Source organism: Lissotriton vulgaris, chromosome 10 (assembly GCF_964263255.1).
Source record: "Lissotriton vulgaris chromosome 10, aLisVul1.2, whole genome shotgun sequence".
NCBI classification, from domain to species: domain Eukaryota; kingdom Metazoa; phylum Chordata; class Amphibia; order Caudata; family Salamandridae; genus Lissotriton; species Lissotriton vulgaris.
The window spans coordinates 653,348,154-653,370,199 of record NC_141698.1 but is presented as its reverse complement, the minus strand read 5'-3'; positions in this window follow the sequence as shown (position 1 = coordinate 653,370,199).

Sequence of the window (22,046 nt, the reverse complement as noted above, 5' to 3'; positions counted from 1 at the left end):
TATAGGAATCAGGGTCAACAGAATGAAAGGGTCGAAGTGTGGGAAGGAGAGAATGAAAGAAATGCACCCATTCCACAGTACCTGTTAAATGATACTTTTCTCTGCGATGATCAATACTGACGGGGCCTGAGAGGGGAGGACAAGGAGTGCGTGCTTGGTGCCTCCTTACCGGTAGACCAGACTGGACCATACATTGAAGGAAAGGTTGAAGGGACAGATGTCACCTTTCTGTTGGACACTGGTGCTACCCGTTCCACTGTGAGAACAGCGGACGTTCCTAACCTACCCCTCTCGGGAGAAGCTATCCAAGTAGTGGGAGTTTCAAATCAGATAATCAGTACTCCGGTAACAGAACCTATGGAAATTTCCATAGGAAATTTCAAGGAAATGCACAGATTTGTGGTCTGTGATTCTAGTCCCGTGAACCTATTAGGACGAGATTTGCTATGCAAAATGCGTTGCACCATTTTTTGTTCACCAAATGGTGTTGAAATCCAGACCCCAGATGAAGATGGCCTATATAAATTGATGTTACTAAGGCCCGACACGGACATTAAGCCCATGTCCATTGAAAGTCTACCTGAAGAACTGCAATCAAGCGTAATACCTGAAGTTTGGGATTTCACTGGGAAGGATGTAGGCTTAATGGCAAATGTAGACCCAGTTAAAATAACAATAAAAGCAAATGCTGTATACCCAAATACCAAACAGTATAAAATGAGTGCAGAGGTGAAAGAAGGAGTCGCTAAAGAGTTAAACAGATTGCTCAAAGCAAACATCATTCAGGAAGTGATGAGTAGTCCCTGTAATTCACCCATACTTGGAATTAAGAAGCCTAGCGGAAAGTATAGGGTAGTGCAGGACCTGCGCAAGGTAAACCACATTGTAGTACCTTGCTGTCCCATAGTGCCTAACCCCGCAGTAATACTGTATCAAATTCCTTGGGATGCGGAATGGTTCACTGTCATAGACTTGTGCCATGCGTTCTTTTCCATCCCATTGCATCCAGAAAGCAAATTCCTTTTCAGTTTTGAATTCAACAGCCAGGTCTATGTCTGGAATCGTGTCCCCCAGGGGTACACCGAAAGTCCATCGATTTTCAACCAGATTCTAAAGAAATGCCTTGAATCCTTAGTACTGCCTAAAGAGTCTGTCCTGGTACAGTACATAGATGACCTACTGGTGGCATCTAGAAGTCAAGACGACTGTGCCACTGATACCATTGCCTTGCTGAATCACCTAGGAAAAGGAGGACATAAGGTCTCACCAGACAAATTACAGTTCTGCAAAACATCAGTAAAATATCTGGGGCACCAGATAGAGAAAGGGATCAGGAAAGTCACTACAGAAAGAATTAAAATAATTCGAGAAATGTCACTACCAGTAACCCAGAAAGAAGTAAGAATGTTCCTAGGGGTTGTTGGGTACTGCAGACAGTGGATCGTGGGTTTCGCGGCTATAGCTAAACCCTTGATTAACATGACAAAGAAAGGAGCGGAAGACCCAGTTTGTTGGAATGATGAATGCATGACTGCTTGGGTAACATTGCGAAATTGTCTGTGCACAGCTCCTGCATTAGGAATGCCTGACTATTCCAAGAACTTTGAATTGTTCTGTGACACGAGAGACAATTGTGCGCTCTCGGTCTTAACCCAGGAACATGGTCTGATTAGACGTCCCGTGGCCTACTTTTCAGCCGCCCTAGATCCAGTGGCTGCTGGATTACCTGGGTGCCTGAAAGCAGTAGCTGCTACCTGTACAAGCCTAGAGCAGAGTGAGAACATTGTGATGGGACATCCTGTAACTGTATTTGTCCCACATTCAGTTGTGATCTTACTTACCCGAACCAAGACACAGTATCTGACCCCTAGTCGGCTGACTAAGTATGAGAGGATTCTCATTGGTGCAGAAAATGTAATAATTTCCCGTTGTAATATTCTAAACCCTGCCACTCTATTGCCCCTTCCCATTGATGTAGAGGCAGGAGGTGAAATTGACCATAACTGCATAGACTTGACTGAATTTAGCACAAAACCCCGTCCGGATATTAGAGAAGTGGCCTTGGTGGATGAAGACCTCAAAATGTTTGTGGATGGTTCATGTTTGAGACATGAGAATGGAGGTTTGAGTGCTGCCTATGCTGTAGTCACTTTGGAAAGAACGCTGGAAGCTTCCTATCTTTGGGAAGTTAAATCTGCTCAAGTAGCGGAGCTCATTGCCCTGACAAGAGCTTGTAAAATTGGGAAAAACAAAAGGGTAACAGTTTATACTGACAGTCAGTACTGTTATGGGGTTGTTCATGACTTCGGCCAGCTTTGGTTGCAGAGAGAATTCATGACTTCCTCAGGTTCTCCTATCCGAAATGGAAAACCAGTACAAAACTTACTAGAAGCCATCCATTTGCCCAAAGAATTGGCTGTGGTCAAGTGTGCGGCTCACCGATCTGGAAATGACGAGGTGACAGCCGGGAACAGATATGCAGACCAAATTGCCCAGTACTGCGCCCGACACAAAATGTCCCTCCTAATTAAATTATGGGGAGGTGAAAGCAGCTGCCAACTGATGTTGTTTGAAAGATTGGGAACATGGGATGAATTGAGAGAACTACAACAGACAACAGACAAGAAGGAAAGGGACATGTGGAGGCAGGATGAATGTCGACCAAGGGAAGGAGATGGTGTGGTGGTCCACAAGACTGGTATGCCTGTACTACCTGAACGACTGGTTACCGCAATGGCACGGATAATACATGAACCAACACATATTGGGAGGGATGCTATGTGCCGTATGTTTGAAAAGGTGTTCTACAGTTCAAAATTCAGGAGCACAGCAGACAAACTTTGTCAGAGGTGTTTAGTGTGTCAACAATTCAATGCAGGAAAGAAGACAGTAGTGGAACAAAGTACCATTGGGAGAGCAGAAGGTCCCTTCATTAGGATGCAGGCAGACTTCATAACCATGCCCCTGTGCAAAGGATATAGATATGTCCTGGTCATAGTTTGCTTGTTTTCCCGGTGGGTGGAGGCTTACCCAGCAAAGAAGAATGATGCCCTGACTGTAGCAAAATTATTACTTAGGGAACTGATACCACGCTTTGGAATTCCAGAGACAATTGAAACAGACCAAGGTGGACATTTTTCAAACGAGGTCCTAAAGGAACTCTGCAGAGCATTCAAAATGGAGCAAAGGCTGCACTGTGCCTATCATCCAGAGGCTTCTGGAATAGTCGAGCAGATAAACGGCACTCTCAAGTCCAGGCTGGCAAAACTGTGTGACTCCACAAAAATGAACTGGATAGAAGCTTTGCCCATGGTACTGATGAGCTTGAGAAGTATTCCAAACAGAAAGACAGGCCTGAGCCCCCATGAAGTGCTGATGGGAAGAATGATGCGACAGGCATGGGTACCTGGACACAAACTGCTAAGTATTTCTGATGATATGGTGCTAGAATACTGCAGGCAGTTGGGTGACCAAGTGCGTTCTATCTCTCACCAGATTGGAGAGACTGCTGTCGAATGGCCTACAACTCCAGCACACAAACTGAAACCAGGTGATTGGGTGGTGTTAAAGAAACACACCCGGACGAGTTGCCTTGGACCGAAGTGGGGCAGGCCTCGACAAGTGATCCTTGTCACCACAACTGCTGTGAAGTGTGCTGGTGTACCAAAGTGGATCCACGCAAGTCACACGAAGAAGGTAACTGGAGAAAACGCGACTGAAGCCGAAGGTGGTCCAGCTGAGGAGACTCCAGAAGAGGGTCCGGATCCCGCTGACATCGAACTACCAGGCACAAGTCAAGTAGTTGAATGGTTTCCTGCCGATGATCAGGTTCTTGATCCAATAAGAACCAGAAAATACTCTTACCTAGGTAGTGAGTGGGACAGTGCAGGTGAGTCAGAACAAGAAGGAGAAGGTCAGATCATCAAAGCCATCATAAAATCTGACCAGGGAATAGGCCAAGTAGGGACAGATCAAGTCATCGACACTCCTTCTGAGAAAGAGGAGACTGGAAAGGGACAGATAGTGGTCAAAGCAGAAGTTCATGCGGAAGAAAATCAAGAGATCGAAGAGCATGAACAAGGCCAGTTAGTAATAGATGAACGTGTTCAGGAAGAAGAGTCCAGTGAATCACTCACCAACGAAGATCAAATACAGTCTAAACCTGAACTAGGGCAGCTTAAGGACCAGGCAGAAGAAATAGATGAAAGACCTGGAACTAGTCAGACAGGTAGGGAAAAGGACACTGCTGAAGCAATTGTGCGACAAAGAAGAAAAAGCAAAAGGGTTCACGAGGAAGAGCAAGTTTCCTCGACTACAAACAGGATCGAAAAGAAGGATGAACCCCGATATGTAAAAAGACTAAGAATAAGAATAAAAACAGTCGAAGAAAAACTAAAGGACCAACAACGGGCTGAAAGTGAAAGAAAAGAAGCCAGAGGAAAGTCCATCCGAAAGGGCGGCAGAGTAAAGAAACAGAATAAACTGTATCGGAGCCCTGAGTGGACCTATCTGGTGTTGGAAGAAATTGATGAGCCCGAAGCTTGTGGCAAAAGCGACGAAGGGTCCATTGCTGGTCGGAGTTCTGACGAAGACCCTCCTTGAGGTGAAGCGAAGTAAAACCTCTGCTGAAAAGAAACGAAGAGGGGTTGGAAAACGCCACCTGTAAGATAAAATGTCTGATTCAAATGTCACTGGAAGGTCCAGATTTAGCTGTTGCAAGACATGCTGTAAAGTATGCATCTGTAGTGTAGTGGTACTAGTAATGATATGGATAGGATTAACAGTGTTTATACCTTTTATGATGAGCAAAGACCCTAACATGTATCCTACAGACTTGACGACACAAGACGCAGAAGTTGTACATACTGAAGAAACACCACGAAGTGTAGAAAGACATGACAATGCAATGAGTCTGAGACATGCACGACCCGACTTAGAAGCATCAGATGAGGGAGAACTACATTATCACCAAATGAAGAACAGGACACACTTAAATGTTTTCGCAAATCTTTTAGTGCACTATGTAGAAGCTATGGAAATAGAAGATTGCTATGTCTGCATGATGCTACCTACTTCAGTGGCTGAAGGCGTGACATACCACCATTTACCCCTGACCTATGGAATTTCCTGTAGTATTTTAGCTAGTTTGTTTTATAGAAGCACTTTACAGTATTATTACTCAAACACTGACGTTATCTTTTCAGAACTTCCTATTAGAGGGAATCTGAACCGTGTACATACCCTTGGTGGAGTGACTCGCTACATGGGGGAATATTTCCTGACTATAGGTGACATAGATCTGAATGAAGCTCGTAGAGACAACTTGACGTGTTCCTTACATGCTCAAGAGAAAATGTTCTTGAAGATGGCAGAGAAGAGAGGGGAAAAGTTTCAGAAAAAGGCAAATGACGAACAGAACAGAACCCCTAGATGGACAGAAAACATGGATAACACCTCACAAAGCGAAGTTACTCCTGCTCTGTTGCTGGATTTTGAACGGAAAGGGAAACTCTGTCTTCATAGAGAAAAGACTAGTTATTATAACAATGTATTCATTGGTTCCAGCGAGTGTGAACATAATTACAAGGTAATTGGAGGTTGGGGTTTCAAAAATGGGTCAGAACCTGTGTTTCCAGGAATTTATTATATATGTGGAAACAAGGCTTATTTCAAATTGCCAGATCACTGGTATGGAAGCTGCTACTTTGGCATTGTCTTTCCGAAAATATACCATGTGAACAATGCAGCTGGAAGCAATGAGATTACTAATGGCTTAGTGCGTAGCAAACGTGAAAGTGTAGGAGAAATTATAGGTGATATTTTTAGTGCACTGATACCTGGAATGGGGGTAGCTCTGAATACTCATAGAATCTGCAAATTATCTACAGTAGTGGATCGGTTATCAACTGACACTGCTGCTGGATTTCTGATGATCAATACCGAAATGGTTGCGATCAGATCAATGGTTTTACAGAATCGCCTTGCTCTTGATACCTTATTGGCAAAAGAGGGCGGAGTCTGCAGGATGCTGAGGGCACAACATTGTTGCACTTACATTCCTGATAAAAGTGTCGAAATTAAGAAGTATATAAGAAACATTACTAATTTGGAAAAAGAGCTCAAACCATTGGAGGTTGACAGTGCCTGGAAGAGACTGACTGATGGTCTCTCCTCTGTAGGTAGTTGGTTCTCTAACTTAGGTAAAAGTCTTTTATGGAAAATATTGATGCCAATAGTTGGAATAGGTGTGATTGTTCTGATCATATTCATCTGTTGCAAATGTCAGAAATGCAGAAAATATGTAGTAAATAGAAGAGGAAAGCGAAAAGCTGAAGACTTAGAATTAGAAGAATTAAGAAACCAGATATATAAGAAAATAAAGAACAATCATACACACAGGGAGGCGGAGAGAAAACTCAACAATAAGTTCATTGAGGTTGAGATGGATGAATTTGATGAATGAAGTTGGCATCTGTTTTCATGTGTAGTGATGATAGTAAATATCATCAAAGAGGGGATTGATGGAGCAAGGATTCGCATGTAACGCGACTTGCTCTCTTCATGAACCTCGATTTAAATCATAACTGTACTAACTCCGATTGTTTGTCATTTATTTGTATTTCCCCAACACACGGGTGTCCCTAGGAGGCTTGCCTATGTGTTTTTTCATCGTAATCAAGCTTGCACATTAATAAAATGGCCGCTTTGCAGAAATCCAGTCTGCGCATGCGTCGGTCATACCCATGTGATGTGACGCACTCGCAATCTGGAGGGAAAAGTTCGCACATGCATTGTTGTTAAAATGGCCGCTTGTCACTAATCATGCTTCATGCTATCTTAAGCCGCTTTTTGTCTATGCATCTTTTCTGCACTAACTCTTAATGCTATAAGTATTATAAAATAAGGGATTAAGAGTAGTTGGTCATACACAGTGTATTCATTTTATTCTGTGTTATTAATTTGTTTTCGCTTACTTTTCGCTTACTTTTCATGTACCGCGTAAATGAGGGCCTTGAACTAGGGATGGGATCCATCTTGATGCTGACGTATCACACATCACGTGACCTAAGATCTGGGACGTGCAGCAATGGAACCTGACCAGATTGGCCATTGAAAAGGGGACTGTCCTTTCCAGGCGCACCTTTGCCCTTGAAGATGTACTATTTATATTCTGAAATGCGCAACAATGTTGCAAACCTTTTCTTCTCTATTGTACTTTCCCACACGTAGGCCTGGGAACCAGGTGTTAGGGGGAGGGATAATGTCACGTGCAGTATAGGTGGTAACTATGACCAAACCACCTCCCTTGACCAATCAGAAGATGGGACTTTGTCATTTTGCAACATTTATGGGTGGTCTTGGGGATCTAAACTTGTATAAATAGCCTAGCTTAGCTTAGAGAAATTGTCCGACTTGTCCGACTAGCAGACCTGTCACTGACCCTACGAACTCTATAGGTGCCTGATACAGAGTGCTGCGGAGCATTCTGCCTGAAACTTTCCACAAACTCCAAGGGGTGGAAATTAGTCCTAAGTGCTAAGCGAAGCATTTTGCTGGGAGATTCGAAAACCCAATCGGGGTTATTGGCGGATTCCGTGCAGAAGAGGGGGTAACGCTGGCGTTGCATCCGATGCTGTGAGGGGTTGGTCGTGCCTTGGTGAACCCAGTCCTGACCCAGACCTGAGGGGTATCCTGTCCTGACTGTCCATGAGCTGTACCTGCTCACCTTCTGGTATTCCCTGAATCCTTGAGGGTCCTTGTCCCGTTCTTTCCCAACTGACCCGTGGCCAGGGTTGGTCCTCATTCTCACCTAGGTAACTATTGACATAGGTGTCTGTCTATACTATACCCTAAACTTTTCCTCCTCTGATTAAAGCAATCTTGCCTGTGATATTCTCCATTGTCCCTTTGAATGTAATTTCATGCAATTGATTATTAGTAAATGTTCCACTTTTACCCTTCCTATAGGACATTGTTAAACCCGACTGTTTATCTAGCTTGTTCCACTTATTCCCTTTCCCTTAGTATGGTTGCCGTGAATTTAGAAAGATAGCATAAGGTTTAGGAAATAGTATAAAATTATTAGGTCACACATTAGGTTTTTCCTCACGTCCTTGCCCTAGATTAAACTGTATTAGATAAATATTCATTGTGATTCATGCCCTATAGTATTCCCTTGTATTCCATGATACTCACTCTTCTCCAAAGTTATATTCTGGTTCTAATACTTATCATTGATGTATTACTGTGCATTTGCCTGCTTGTAATGGCATTTTCGTCCTAAAACCCATACTATATAAAACCCTTAAAACCAACAAGGTGTCTGTGGTCATTATACATTAAAGTAATATTAAAGGTATCAAATGGGTAAAGTAGAATCTTCTCTCTTTTAGGAAAACCCTTATCACCTATCCACTGCTAGCTCCTGATCTGTCAGGAGTAATGTGCCTGTGGTAAGTCAGGTACATGAATAGTATGTGGTGTAAGAGTCACCCAACCGATTACTCATAGGAGCGTGCGTGAAATCGCCTGGTTCACCCCAGTAAAACGTTAACATTGGAAATAATCACGCCAGGGCCCAGTGCGTGGAAAAGTTTGGTGAGCCGGGTGACCCGCGCGCTCTATCAGTGGCACTTCCTAAGTCATGCCCATTTTGCATGTTCTCCACCCAGGGTGCCGAAAATGCCGAAGCTCCCACTCTCCCTCTGAGCGTTGAACCACGGTGCTTAGACCAATCACGACGCTCCTATCAGCAGCGTCATGATTGGCTAGGGGAGTCGGAAGCCTGGGTGCTTCCTGTTTCTGCTTCCTATCCGGGAGTCCTGGAAACAGGTAATTGTTTTTATTTTATTTTTATTCGCCCCATGGTCCCCCTCGCCACCCGCCTCTCCACCGCCGTTAAGTAGTAGCTGCTACTGTATGTAGCTCAACAAAGCGATAGATGATGACATTTCTCACTACGGCAGAAGGTCGGAAAATACTACCTTTTTTTCTGCCTTTGTCGTACTGTGAGCAGGCAGGTGCTATGGTTCTCTCTCGGTTGAAAAGCAAGCACGCCACAGCCGATGAATCGCTGTCACAACTGTAAATATGAAACTGTTGGTCCGTACCCATTCAGGCCAAAGTTTAAGAATATGCTAAATACCTGTTCAAATTCTTGGCCTGGAACAAGGAATTCCAACATTACAGCTTACTTTTGGTATTGTAAACACAAGGGGTCTTAGCATAACTGAAGATGATACAACCACTCTTTGAATGTTTAAAAAATAAAGCCACAGTTTGAACTAGTGATACTTTTCCGAATATCCCTGCACCTCTGATAACTAGTTGATATATTAAAACATCTCCCTGTTAAGAATTGAAACAGTTGCCACGGTAAAAACCCTAGTACGACACACTGAAAGGCAGACAATTATGTCATTCTGAACCACTGCCATTTTAGGAATGGAGTCACTGTTCCAAGGACCATGGGAAAATGAGTAGTGCATGCAAATCACAATGGATTTTTCTTTGACATGGAATTTACGGAGCTCAAAAATCACTACTTTATTGGCAGCAGACACAAAGCTGAGTCAACATCACTTCTAGTCTTTAGTGCCTCTTTCCTATAATGCTGAAACACTGCAATAGTCTGATCCAACTTGGCGCGGCAGCCAGAGCGAGGTGCCAGGTTAGTTAATCAGCGACCGATTCCTCCAAAGGGTATGACTAGTGGGAAATCAGCATAAATTCTGCTGGATGCTTTTGGAATTACTTATTTGGGCACCATAATACGATAGTGACTGCCAATGGTGTGGAGGGGCAACAGGTGTAATAATTAATACATATATACTATGTGATAAGAATGCTTTGGTGATTTGCTCCTAACCATAAGATAACATTATTGTTCTTTTTAAGCTATAACGTGTTAATGTACCATTAGGCGGCCATTGCCAAGCATACAGCTCAAAAGGATATGTTGAGCAAAAGTGTTGAAAAGGAAAAAGTAATGGCAATAAAGTTTGTTAAAAAAATGCCTTATTTGGGCATCATCTCTGTAGGTACTAAAACGAGGAGAGGTTGAGTTGTGACATATAGAGGGAGTGTTTTATGAACACCAACACTTATATATTGTATAATATATTTAAACAATCAAATAAAGCAAAATCATGTGTTTGAAAAGTACAACTTTAAAAATGTTTCTTTGAGAATCGCCATCAGGTGAGATTTAAACTGCAATATGAGCTGTCACACGTTGTCTGAATGTAATTCAATTCTAAACACTCTTGTGCAATGTGCTTTCTTGAACATGAAGGAATTGAAACCACTGTTGATGGGTATACATCAAGTTGCCCTGTTGCAAACGTCACAGACCTATTGCTGATCCACGAGATGCTGACCGGAAAATAATTGACTGTCTCTGTCATCCCACTAGATTAACTGCTTACTATCTCAATGTGTGTTTCTGGTGATTAAAAAAATATCTTTCCTCTCAGTCAACCTTTTTTTTAGATTGCAAGGGCCCAGCAACAGCTCCAACTATAAAATGTGGCAAAAACGATTAACAAAACACAAAGCCAGATTGACAAATTCAAAAGGATGGCAGCCAATGCCAGACCTATTACCTTTACCAGTGCATGTTCTTATCCGTTGATGATGATAATAATACTTTATTTAGCCATTTAAGCCTATCAAAGTGCATAATAATATAGTCTGGTGACTTCTTTGGTTAAAAAGATTATTACAATTTGAGCATAAAAACACATGAAAAAAATACTTAAAACACAAGAGCGACAGATATAATTAAGCACAAAGAAATTTAAATATATTCATTAATAGGGAGGAACAGTTTTAAGCTGTTCATAACGTACCAAATGAAGTGCATATGACTCTGGGTATAAGAGGGCCTCTTGGGCGCAACCTGAGATGTGACACTAAGTTTGTTATTTTAGAATGGTGGTTGAATCAACTTATTACCAGCAGAGTTAATTTTAAAATCCCCATAATGCAACCCCTGGAAGGCATAAACTACAAACATGCATGTGTGAGAAACATTGGTTAGCAACTGTTCCTGATGAACCATGTGCCACTATATAACACAAAACTCCTTGGGTCTAGATTTGTAATGTGTGTTTCAAGTGACAAACCATGTTGAAATCACAACTCTCACTAAAAGGGGAGAATCCCTTTAGACGATTACCCTCACCCACCAAAGGTGACATGCTTCATCATTTGGGTATCTCCTCTCAGTGGAAAAACCTAGTTCCACTGAGGGCTACAACCCCCTCACTGTGAGGGAGGATCTCAGGGATGTTTTAAAGTAGAATGAACAAAAGAAGGGGGTTCCCCGTGGGTTACTTAACGATATAGGCAGGCCAAAGGGGGGAAGAAACAACTGTAAATAGAACAAGAGAAAGCACCCTGCCTAGGGAATACAATGGCCCTAGCTAGAGGGTCCCAAAATTATATAAGAAGGGGTGATTAACCTGGGAGCTGACACTGCACACAACAAACACAAGGTCAAACCAAATGGACTCAACAGAGCATATTCAGAATATATATATTTTTATTTCCTTTGAATATATTTTTTTCTTTTTAGAATAAAGATATCAAAAAAGTATAAAAAGTGAACAGTACTTTCATTCTACATGATACAGTAGGAACATAAAAAAGACAGACACTGATATGGGGACAACAGCGAAAAAGGAGAATTATGCTACATTCAAACCTACCCAGTACCAGCCATACTTCAGACACACTATCAGACTAACTTATATACATTCTCTCACTCTACCTTGTATTCTATCATTCAACTTTCATTCTTCCATTCATTCTTCCAATCCTGGCGTATACAACACATAGATGATCAATATGTTGCAGAAATCGGGGTGTTGTTCCAGGCAGATGACTTTTACTACGGGTCCTGATGTAATTAGGACAAAGAACCGTATTCCTGGAGACACAAGCCGACGCGTGTTTCGGTGACAGGCCAATGAGGCCACACCTTCGTCAGGGCTAGGGGCAGTACACTGGGAGGGACACAAATATAAAATCTGAAAGATAGAAAGCAAACAGGTCTCAATTTTCTGTTCTATATACATGTAATTACAATCAAACAAAATATACATTTCCAACAAATACATTTCATTTTTCATTGTTCAGGTTCATCTTAACATTTTGAACACACATTTAAAAATCTGGACAAGATATACATGATGTTGACCTTTTGTAGCGGTGCAATGTCAAACTACCTAGAAACACTCCCTGAGATAGATTCCCTGTTTCGTGGAATCTATAGAAGGCATGGTGATAGCCTAGACTGAATGAACCTGTAGAGCTTATTTCATAACACAGATCATCCATACATATTTCTTAAGCTATAAACACACTTTCACTCTTGCACATACATGACCAATTTATTAAAATAATGCCCAAACCTCTAAAGGACCGTTTGTAGTATTTCTCAGCTATAAACCGGATACTAAATTCCTAGTTATATACAGAGAGAAATGGAGAATGGTCGTTTGGCTTGTTTTGCTAAACACATATAATGATATTTACCTGTATATTATATACAGGTAAATATCATTATATGTGTTTAGCAAAACAGGTAAATAATGATATTTACCTGTATATTATATACAGGTAAATATCATTATATGTGTTTAGCAAAACAAGCCAAACGACCATTCTCCATTTCTCTCTGTATATAACTAGGAATTTAGTATCCGGTTTATAGCTGAGAAATACTACAAACGGTCCTTTAGAGGTTTGGGCCTTATTTTAATAAATTGGTCATGTATGTGCAAGAGTGAAAGTGTGTTTATAGCTTAAGAAATATGTATGGATGATCTGTGTTATGAAATAAGCTCTACAGGTTCATTCAGTCTAGGCTATCACCATGCCTTCTATAGATTCCACGAAACAGGGAATCTATCTCAGGGAGTGTTTCTAGGTAGTTTGACATTGCACCGCTACAAAAGGTCAACATCATGTATATCTTGTCCAGATTTTTAAATGTGTGTTCAAAATGTTAAGATGAACCTGAACAATGAAAAATGAAATGTATTTGTTGGAAATTTATATTTTGTTTGATTGTAATTACATGTATATAGAACAGAAAATTGAGACCTGTTTGCTTTCTATCTTTCAGATTTTATATTTGTGTCCCTCCCAGTGTACTGCCCCTAGCCCTGACGAAGGTGTGGCCTCATTGGCCTGTCACCGAAACGCGCGTCGGCTTGTGTCTCCAGGAATACGGTTCTTTGTCCTAATTACATCAGGACCCGTAGTAAAAGTCATCTGCCTGGAACAACACCCCGATTTCTGCAACATATTGATCATCTATGTGTTGTATACGCCAGGATTGGAAGAATGAATGGAAGAATGAAAGTTGAATGATAGAATACAAGGTAGAGTGAGAGAATGTATATAAGTTAGTCTGATAGTGTGTCTGAAGTATGGCTGGTACTGGGTAGGTTTGAATGTAGCATAATTCTCCTTTTTCGCTGTTGTCCCCATATCAGTGTCTGTCTTTTTTATGTTCCTACTGTATCATGTAGAATGAAAGTACTGTTCACTTTTTATACTTTTTTGATATCTTTATTCTAAAAAGAAAAAAATATATTCAAAGGAAATAAAAAAATATATATTCTGAATATGCTCTGTTGAGTCCATTTGGTTTGACCTTGTGTTTGTTGTGTGCAGTGTCAGCTCCCAGGTTAATCACCCCTTCTTATATAATTTTGGGACCCTCTAGCTAGGGCCATTGTATTCCCTAGGCAGGGTGCTTTCTCTTGTTCTATTTACAGTTGTTTCTTCCCCCCTTTGGCCTGCCTATATCGTTAAGTAACCCACGGGGAACCCCCTTCTTTTGTTCATTCTACTTTAAAACATCCCTGAGATCCTCCCTCACAGTGAGGGGGTTGTAGCCCTCAGTGGAACTAGGTTTTTCCACTGAGAGGAGATACCCAAATGATGAAGCATGTCACCTTTGGTGAGTGAGGGTAATCGTCTAAAGGGATTCTCCCCTTTTAGTGAGAGTTGTGATTTCAACATGGTTTGTCACTTGAAACACACATTACAAATCTAGACCCAAGGAGTTTTGTGTTATATAGTGGCACATGGGTCAAGGGTGCTTTCTCTTGTTCTATTTACAGATGTTTTAAAGTAGAAGCTGCTACACTCTCTGGGATCCTAAAGTCCTGAGGTGAATGGGGTAAAGTGAAAAAATTGCAGCGCAAAGTAAAAAAAAAAGGGTGATATTAAAACTACCTAGGGAATAGCATTTAGATCTAACTTTATTGATTTTCTCCCACTGGTAGAAATAAAAAGCAGTGCAACAGCGGTATGGAATTTAGACTGCTGATAGTAGACACACGGTCAACATATTTCAGCCCCTATGATCAAACAAGTATCTGGGCTTTCGTCAGGACCATCAAGTAATACAAAGCTGCTGCTGTAGTGATCAAAAACACATAGGTGCAAAAAATATTAGCGTTGTGATACTAGACCAATTATCCAGTGTATTCTTCAGTAATACTGGAAATACCTAAAAGAACAAAAAATAGGTATCTGTCAGTACCCCATAGTCTGTGTAAAACAACACACAAAAACCTACAGTGAGGAGGGTACTTAATATATGTCCCTTACATCACCTATTAGCAAGGTGGAGTATAACTCACCCAATCTGATGGATATATGTAGCATCACCTCTACCTGGCGACAGCTCAGGGAAGAGGGCCCGCTCTACAAAATTAAAAGGATATTGTGTCTGACTTATCATGTATCTACAGAATTATACATAAAAACATAGGAGATATAAGCCGCTCAAGTACTTGAAATAAATCACTATCTATAGACCAACCACTCTACAGAGAATGATAGCATAGGAGAATTTCCTTCAACATATAATAAAAGTATATACTTAGATTTCCTCAATCAACTATCTCTCCATAGTACTTGGTAGTGTGAAGGTATACAGCCAAGCCAACTGCAATTCAAAGTGGTTCATGTAAAAATTATATATAGTGTATCTCCCTGCTCGTGCACAAGGTAAAGCATATTTGCCTCGCACACCGTACATTCTTGGACAGAGGCTGTGACCGGAGGTACTAAACGGTAGCACCATTCATATCTGAAGTGTTCACAAAAACGTTGCTCATTGCCGGTGTTCCGAGATTCACTGTATTCCCCGTGCGTGGCTGCACCCCCTACGTCACGGGGTGGAGAAGGGCAGAGAGCGCCCGCGGTGTCCTTGCGCCAACATTGTTCACAGCCTCGAGCCGCCAGCAGCCCGAGGCTGTGTACGAGGATGGAACAGTTCTAAATTCATTTTAATTAATGTCATGTTAATCACCATCTAAGATGGAGATTTGATTACAGCAGGAAAGGGAGAGGGGTCTGTGAAGAAGTCCGAGTGAGGCCGATCAGATGGACCGATAGCAAGGAAAGGCTAAAGAATTGAGGGCACTTACTGGGGATACGCTGAGAGCTGTCAGAAATGGAATTTGTTTACCACGCAAAATATGTAGCAGCTTTAATGCGGGGCAATACCGGCCTGCAGGTGGGGGGTACGGAGACGGGCTGTGTACAGAGGTCGGCACAAGGACCCCGCAGGCGCTTTCTGCCCGAGACGCGAGCCATGGTCGAATAGAGCATGCGCAATGATGATGACACGGAATGATGGTGGGCGTGGTACTATGTCATCGGCCGTAATGTGCGCATGCGTACGCATGCGCAAAACAGGGGGGCCCACTGCCTCACAGGGGGCAGCGGATTATGGAACACCTGCAGCTGGTCGAAGGCCCTAGGCGGCTCACAACGATGCCTGTTCGCAAAAGTGCATCCACCGTGTATGCGCATGCATGTACCGCTCTCACTAATCACGGCGCGCATGCGCATACCTATGACATTCAATATTAGTCTGTCCAATTTACTTTGTATGCCAAATGAAGTCCTCCACAAACTTCAGTCCATTTGAACAGTCTTGTAGTTATAATCATGTCACCTTAGTATATTTGGACCTGCTCTCCGCTAACACATTTTTACAGACCAGCAGAGCGCCATTGTAATTCACTCATCATCCGTACAATATGCTTTTTATGCCGAATAGATACCGTCACAGAACTATGTCAGAATGAACGATCTCGTGGACATAATCCTAATACCTGAGTGTACTCGGACCTGCTCTCTACTGACAAACTTCTACAGGCCAGTACAGCGCCCGTGATGATAAATACTGATCTGTGCATGCATACTCAGAGCTGAACAACTAACCCATAAAGTACTCACAAACCATTATTACGCATAACCTATTTCCTGAATTCCTCAACCTAAATATAAAGGAAGTAAGTATCTTTTTTATGGCCAACGGTATGTATTCACCATACTTCGGATATATATTTGTGTATTGGTAATGCGCCCTGGTTGAAGCATTCGAGTGTCTGGGTTGGGTATTAGTGTTACGTTGCCAAACAATAAAAACATAAGTACAGTCCAAAACTGACCACAGGCTTTGTTAGTCTCTGCTGGTAGTAGTACCACTAGGTTGCTATAGTTGACAGGCATATCTAGCCTAGTGTACTTCAGGATTCACAACAAATGCCAGGTATTATCATCATTAAGGCCTCTAGTATCCATGTGAAGCCTAAATACCCAGCTTTGCTAACGATTGAGTAAAGATTTGGAAAAGTCTGTAATGTGCAGTGGAATGTAGGGTTGCTCAAGGACTACTCCTAATTTTAGGGCTAATATTGACTGGTATAGTGAAGTGTAGACTGATTTTTTAGCACCGGCCTGTTTTTCAATTTCAAGCCAACATTGGTGGGCCGGTGAATTTGTGTCTGCTGCCCTCATTCTCCAAAAATATTTTATTAGTGCTCGGTGTCTGACTGGGATCTTATTGAGTAGCCCAAACTTCAGCCTAAAGTTGGCTTGCGTCATGGGATGATGAACAATTTTTTGAGGAGGCTAGATCATCTGTTATAGATAGAAAGCACAGCCTTTTGTGCAGCTGGTGTTGTTGCACTACCCCTGAGTAATGAGAGGAATTCTGAATTGGGGCTGCCCATGTGAAGTACGGAGGAACTAGCACACAGTCCTTATGTTTTGCTGGATTGGCCAGTCACAAACTCAAATGGTCTCTTTCAGCATTGCTGTGATCTCCGTGAGACACTCGCAACAGGCTAGACAGGAGCCAGAACTGGACAGATACAATAGGAAGCAGCACAATAATGTGGAAACCTCAAAGGAGAAGAGCTAAGTTGGAGACCTCTTTAAATCCTGTGCATTTCAAAGTAAGTATCAACTGAAGCTAATGTGAGCAAGTGCTTCTGATAACGCATAATAAATGGATTGATTGACTTGGAACAATTATATAAAGAGCTTTTACTCCCAGGAAGAGTCTTAATGCACTGTTGACTTACTCACTAAGAGAATACATTTTTCATAAGCAAGTATTAAAAGATTGTCAAATCAATTGGGATTCTGTAAACAGGTTTTCAGTAGCTCCACTTAATATACCTGAAAGTATCAAGGACCATGGATCCTATATTGTGAATGATGAAAAAGTAATTTACAGATTCTCTAATTGATGTGCCTAAAGGTCCATTAGGAGTTACAGACAAAGAAGCTTGAATCCAAATCATATTACTGTTTAAGTTCCTCCTGACATGGGCGATTCAGTGTCAATTAATTTAATTCCCTTTCAAGAAGTGATGCTGTTCCAGGGTGTACAGCGGCTGCGGAGTTGTGAGTAAGCAAAAATGATTTTCTTGTAAGAAGCAGATTGACCTTTCCAAACTGAACTGACCCGGTGAGGTGAGCTCAAAGCGTCAGACTCCTTTCCTGAGCTGCGGAAGAGCTATTGATCCAAACCAGACACACAACAACCTAGCAACTTTGGCGTGTACAGGTATGGGGATAGGAGTGAGAGCACAGATGCATTCACGGTGAGGTTGGTGTTGTCTAACCTGGTAACATCCTTCTCAAATTGACACATATACTTGGTGATCTCCGACTTGGGTACCCAAACCTTTGGGTACTCGAAATGCTAGTATAATACAAAACATTACATACATTTTACAAACTGTACTAATGAATACCAACTCCAACAATGTTGTGGCATACTAACTTCAAGGATAGAATATCAAGGGACATAATATAGAAATGTAAGTGCAAATAGGGAAGTATAGATTTACCATTCCTAAATCCACATCTATGTACCTTGAAGATATATGTACAATATAGGTACATATATGTAGAGTTTGACATAGAACATCTAGACTTACTTACCTGTCAGTTTTTTATTTTCGATATACTGTCCTCGAATTATGTCCCATCGATATTGTTGATTTGATTGTCGGGAGGGGGACCCATTTCACAGTCTTGGGAATCCTGAGGAGTCTCTTTCATAACACACTATAAAAATATACCCTGATCCACTTGGGGTGCAGGACAAAAGGCTCTCTCATGTGACTATTAATCATATGTCACCAACAACTCATATTGTTGCACTCTGAACATGGGGATAGCATCACCCTTGTTGGGTAAATAACAATTCTAGCAGAGTTATCTACTCTGATTGTGAGCAACCTGTTCCAAAACATATGCAGCACCTTCTTGTGGAACTGAGATCATGAGTCTCTTGTGCCGGAAAATTTAACAGACAAGTCAGACATCTTGAAATGAGGGAGAAAGGCAGCACAGTCTACTGCACCAGGGGCTTTTCAATTCTAATTGGGAAATACTACCCATAAAATATGTTTATAGAGAAGTTCAAAACGTAAATAACTCACAAAATGGAAGAAAAACATCAAAATCAATGTTTAGATGTGCAGTTACCTGACAATAGAACATCTTTGCAAAACTGGAAACAGTCCATCAAACAATGATCTTGAACCCTCAAACAGGGAAATCAAATTTAGAGTAGCTGGTTTACCAGGTTTGTTTGTTTTTACTGTTTCATCAGTTATAACGCTTATTAAGAATCTAGTTGGTATTTTAGCACCCTTTGACTACTGTGATTTCATCAGTCATTCATAGACCAAAGAACATTTCTAAAAAGCTTTTGTAAAATCAATGTTACTTCCCAATTAACAGCTAAACCTTCTTTTATCTTTCATTAGGTAATGTTTAAATCTGATATAGGAAAAGGCACCTAACAGTAGCTTTATAATATGATGTAATAAAGTGTGGTTTGCATCAAAACCTCTGCAGGCTAGACAGAAAGTGAACTGACAGCAGCAACAAACAACAGAAGCAGTACTATATCTTGCTTATAGGAATCCACCAGTATTATAATTGGCACCCTGTCTTCTATCTGTAGTAGCCGTGGTTAACTGAAACTGCAAGCAATTCCAGGTTGCAAGACAATGCTTTAATAGGATACAATAAGTACAATGTACTGCTGCAAAAGAGAGAACTACAAGGGTGAGCAGTAGGCATGATATATGTAATATGTCCTGATTTAGTGCTGTTTAACTAAGTGCACTTCAATGTAATACAATTGATTTAGAGAGGATCCCTCAGCTGGTAATTTATGAAGGAGCCACTGCAACCTGAAAAGAAAGAAAGAAAGAATACAAAATTAATCACCCTGAGAAAAAGCGAGAAACCTAAGACAGCTCCTGAACCATAAACACAACCAACCCACATGCTCACAACTGAAGCCAGTATTTAATTCTGTATGTATGTTTGTATTGATACCTGCACAATTCAAACCTAGTTCAAAAGCAATAGAGCACTGTACATGGAGAGCAGCAGTGCAGCAATCAGGGAGGCGAGGGAACTGCAGGTATCTTCTGTTCTGAAAAATGGTGTGAAGTTAGGCGGTAGGAAGCCTCCTATTGATGATGAATGATATGTTGATTGACAAAAAGAATCTCCAGCTCTTTCATTAGAAACAGGAGATGGAGCCTGATGTGTGGAAGGTAAAAGGTTAACGATTCTTGGTGCGAAGTTGGAGAAGGCTTGCCTCAAAAGAAAGTGTTCCAAAGTTTGCACCTTAGTATGGGTTTTCCTTCTATTCTAAAATTGCAGGTATCTATGAGAGGATGCTTTTAATCAAGTCCTGAATAAGAAGCGGGGCTAGCAGAAACCCTCAACCAACACCACACATATTTCTATTCATCTCTTTCCAAACTGCGCCTTTTAAATAATCAAGGTGTACTATATCTACCATCTCGTAGTGCAGGACTTCTGATTCTTACAGAAATACATTGCCATTTTTGCCTTTAAACTCATGCAATTACTACCTTAAAACTACATACCACAGCAAGAACTCTCTCCCCTTAAATAGCTGCAAAACAATAATACACTCCCCACCCAGATCCCTTGAAACCCTTGCATCCCCTCACTGGGACCTATAATCACATTGGTAACCCTAAATCTAATGCATCCCTGAGCCTAAAACCCTCCTTAAAACCACAAAACCCCAACTCACCCTGAGCCCTAAAAGCCCTAGTAACCCTAAGTTCAACCCATCCTTGAGCCCTAAAAAACCCTTTCTACCCCTAAACCCACCTCATCACTGAGCCTTAAAAATCATTTGCTACCCCTAAAAACTCATCTTTTTTGTCCAACCAGTAACAGATTCCGTTACAAACACATATCCAACTTTTATATTATAAATATAGTGTGACATGGCATTTTGAGCAGTCTAATACATACAACAACTGATACGATGTACCGATGTCGAATAAGTGAATGGCCTTCAAATCAGTTTTATAGACTGTTATATTTTTCCCATGACCTGGTACATCACATTTATTAGAGCCATATCTGGTTAACTCTCCATCTCCCCCTGACACAGTTCCTAAAATATTAAGTCATTTAGATCCCTTACGGTATTTCAGCCTCCTCCTGTGTGGACTGCAAGTATTGTACTAATGGTTCCTAGAAATCTCCAGCCCGTGAAGCTTGTGGTATTTCCTCTGTGTAAACCTCTAGTGTCTCTCTTCAGTAGGTCATATCAGTGTCATATCAGTGATCCATTCTTTGCATATTGGGGGTTGCTTACTCCCCCAGTGCATTGCTATGCACCTTTTTGCAAGTAGTAATGCAAGTAGTAATGCAACTGCTAAAAATGTACGTTGTCTATCTTGCTTAAGTTGCCATACACCCAATATACAGACTAACAGTGTGTTTGGTACTTGCTCTTATAACATGGTGGTGAACGTGTCAATGATGTCCTGCTAGTATTTATTTATTTGCGGGCATGCCCATGACATATTTAAAAAATCTGTATTTCTTGCATTACATCTCTGACAGAGTCTGCATGATTAAGTGGAAATACACAAACAGGCAGAAAAATACTTGTCCGTCTCTTTTTTCTATTTTTTTCCACGCCAGTAGTGAATTTCACACAGACAATCAGCGCGAAGAGCACCACACAGTGCGCACGGGCATGACCATTTTTTTATACTGGCTTTCTGTGTTCTGAGTATGCTGCTGGGCCTATTTTTGAATCTGTGCCAATCCTCCTTCTGTCCCACTCATCCACCCCTTATTTACTTATTTTCTTTATATGTGTGTGTATTGTATGGTTTTGTCTTTTTAAAAAAAATTGTTATGACTTTTTGTTTTCTCTTTCTTTTGACTTTGCTGTTGTGTTGTTGCCCTACTTCTTTTTTCCCATTGGCCCCATGCAGAAGCAGGCAGCAGTGGTGGTGATAGTGCTACTAACATACCCTCTGTAATATATCACTCAATACTGCAATAGACTCATGTTCCAATCCAAGCAGGGTTGTACACATATTGTATCTACTCTTTTCCCATGGAAGAAACACATTGGCAGTCTTGAATATTAATTATCTTTACTGGGGCTGCCCTGCTAAGGAATGAAAAAAAGGATATGCATGGGACAAAGGCAGGCATTATCTCCAATGTCCTTGAAGTGAACGAGGATGCTTCTTCAAAGCACACTGGTCCAACTCCAATCTGGCCACACATGTGAATAAAGAAAATATATAATGTCTTCTAGCTATACCCATTTTTATTTTATTGGCAAAGCAGTTTGACAATAATCTGAAAGTTCTATGGTGGCCTACTTAGTCTGGAAAGAAGAT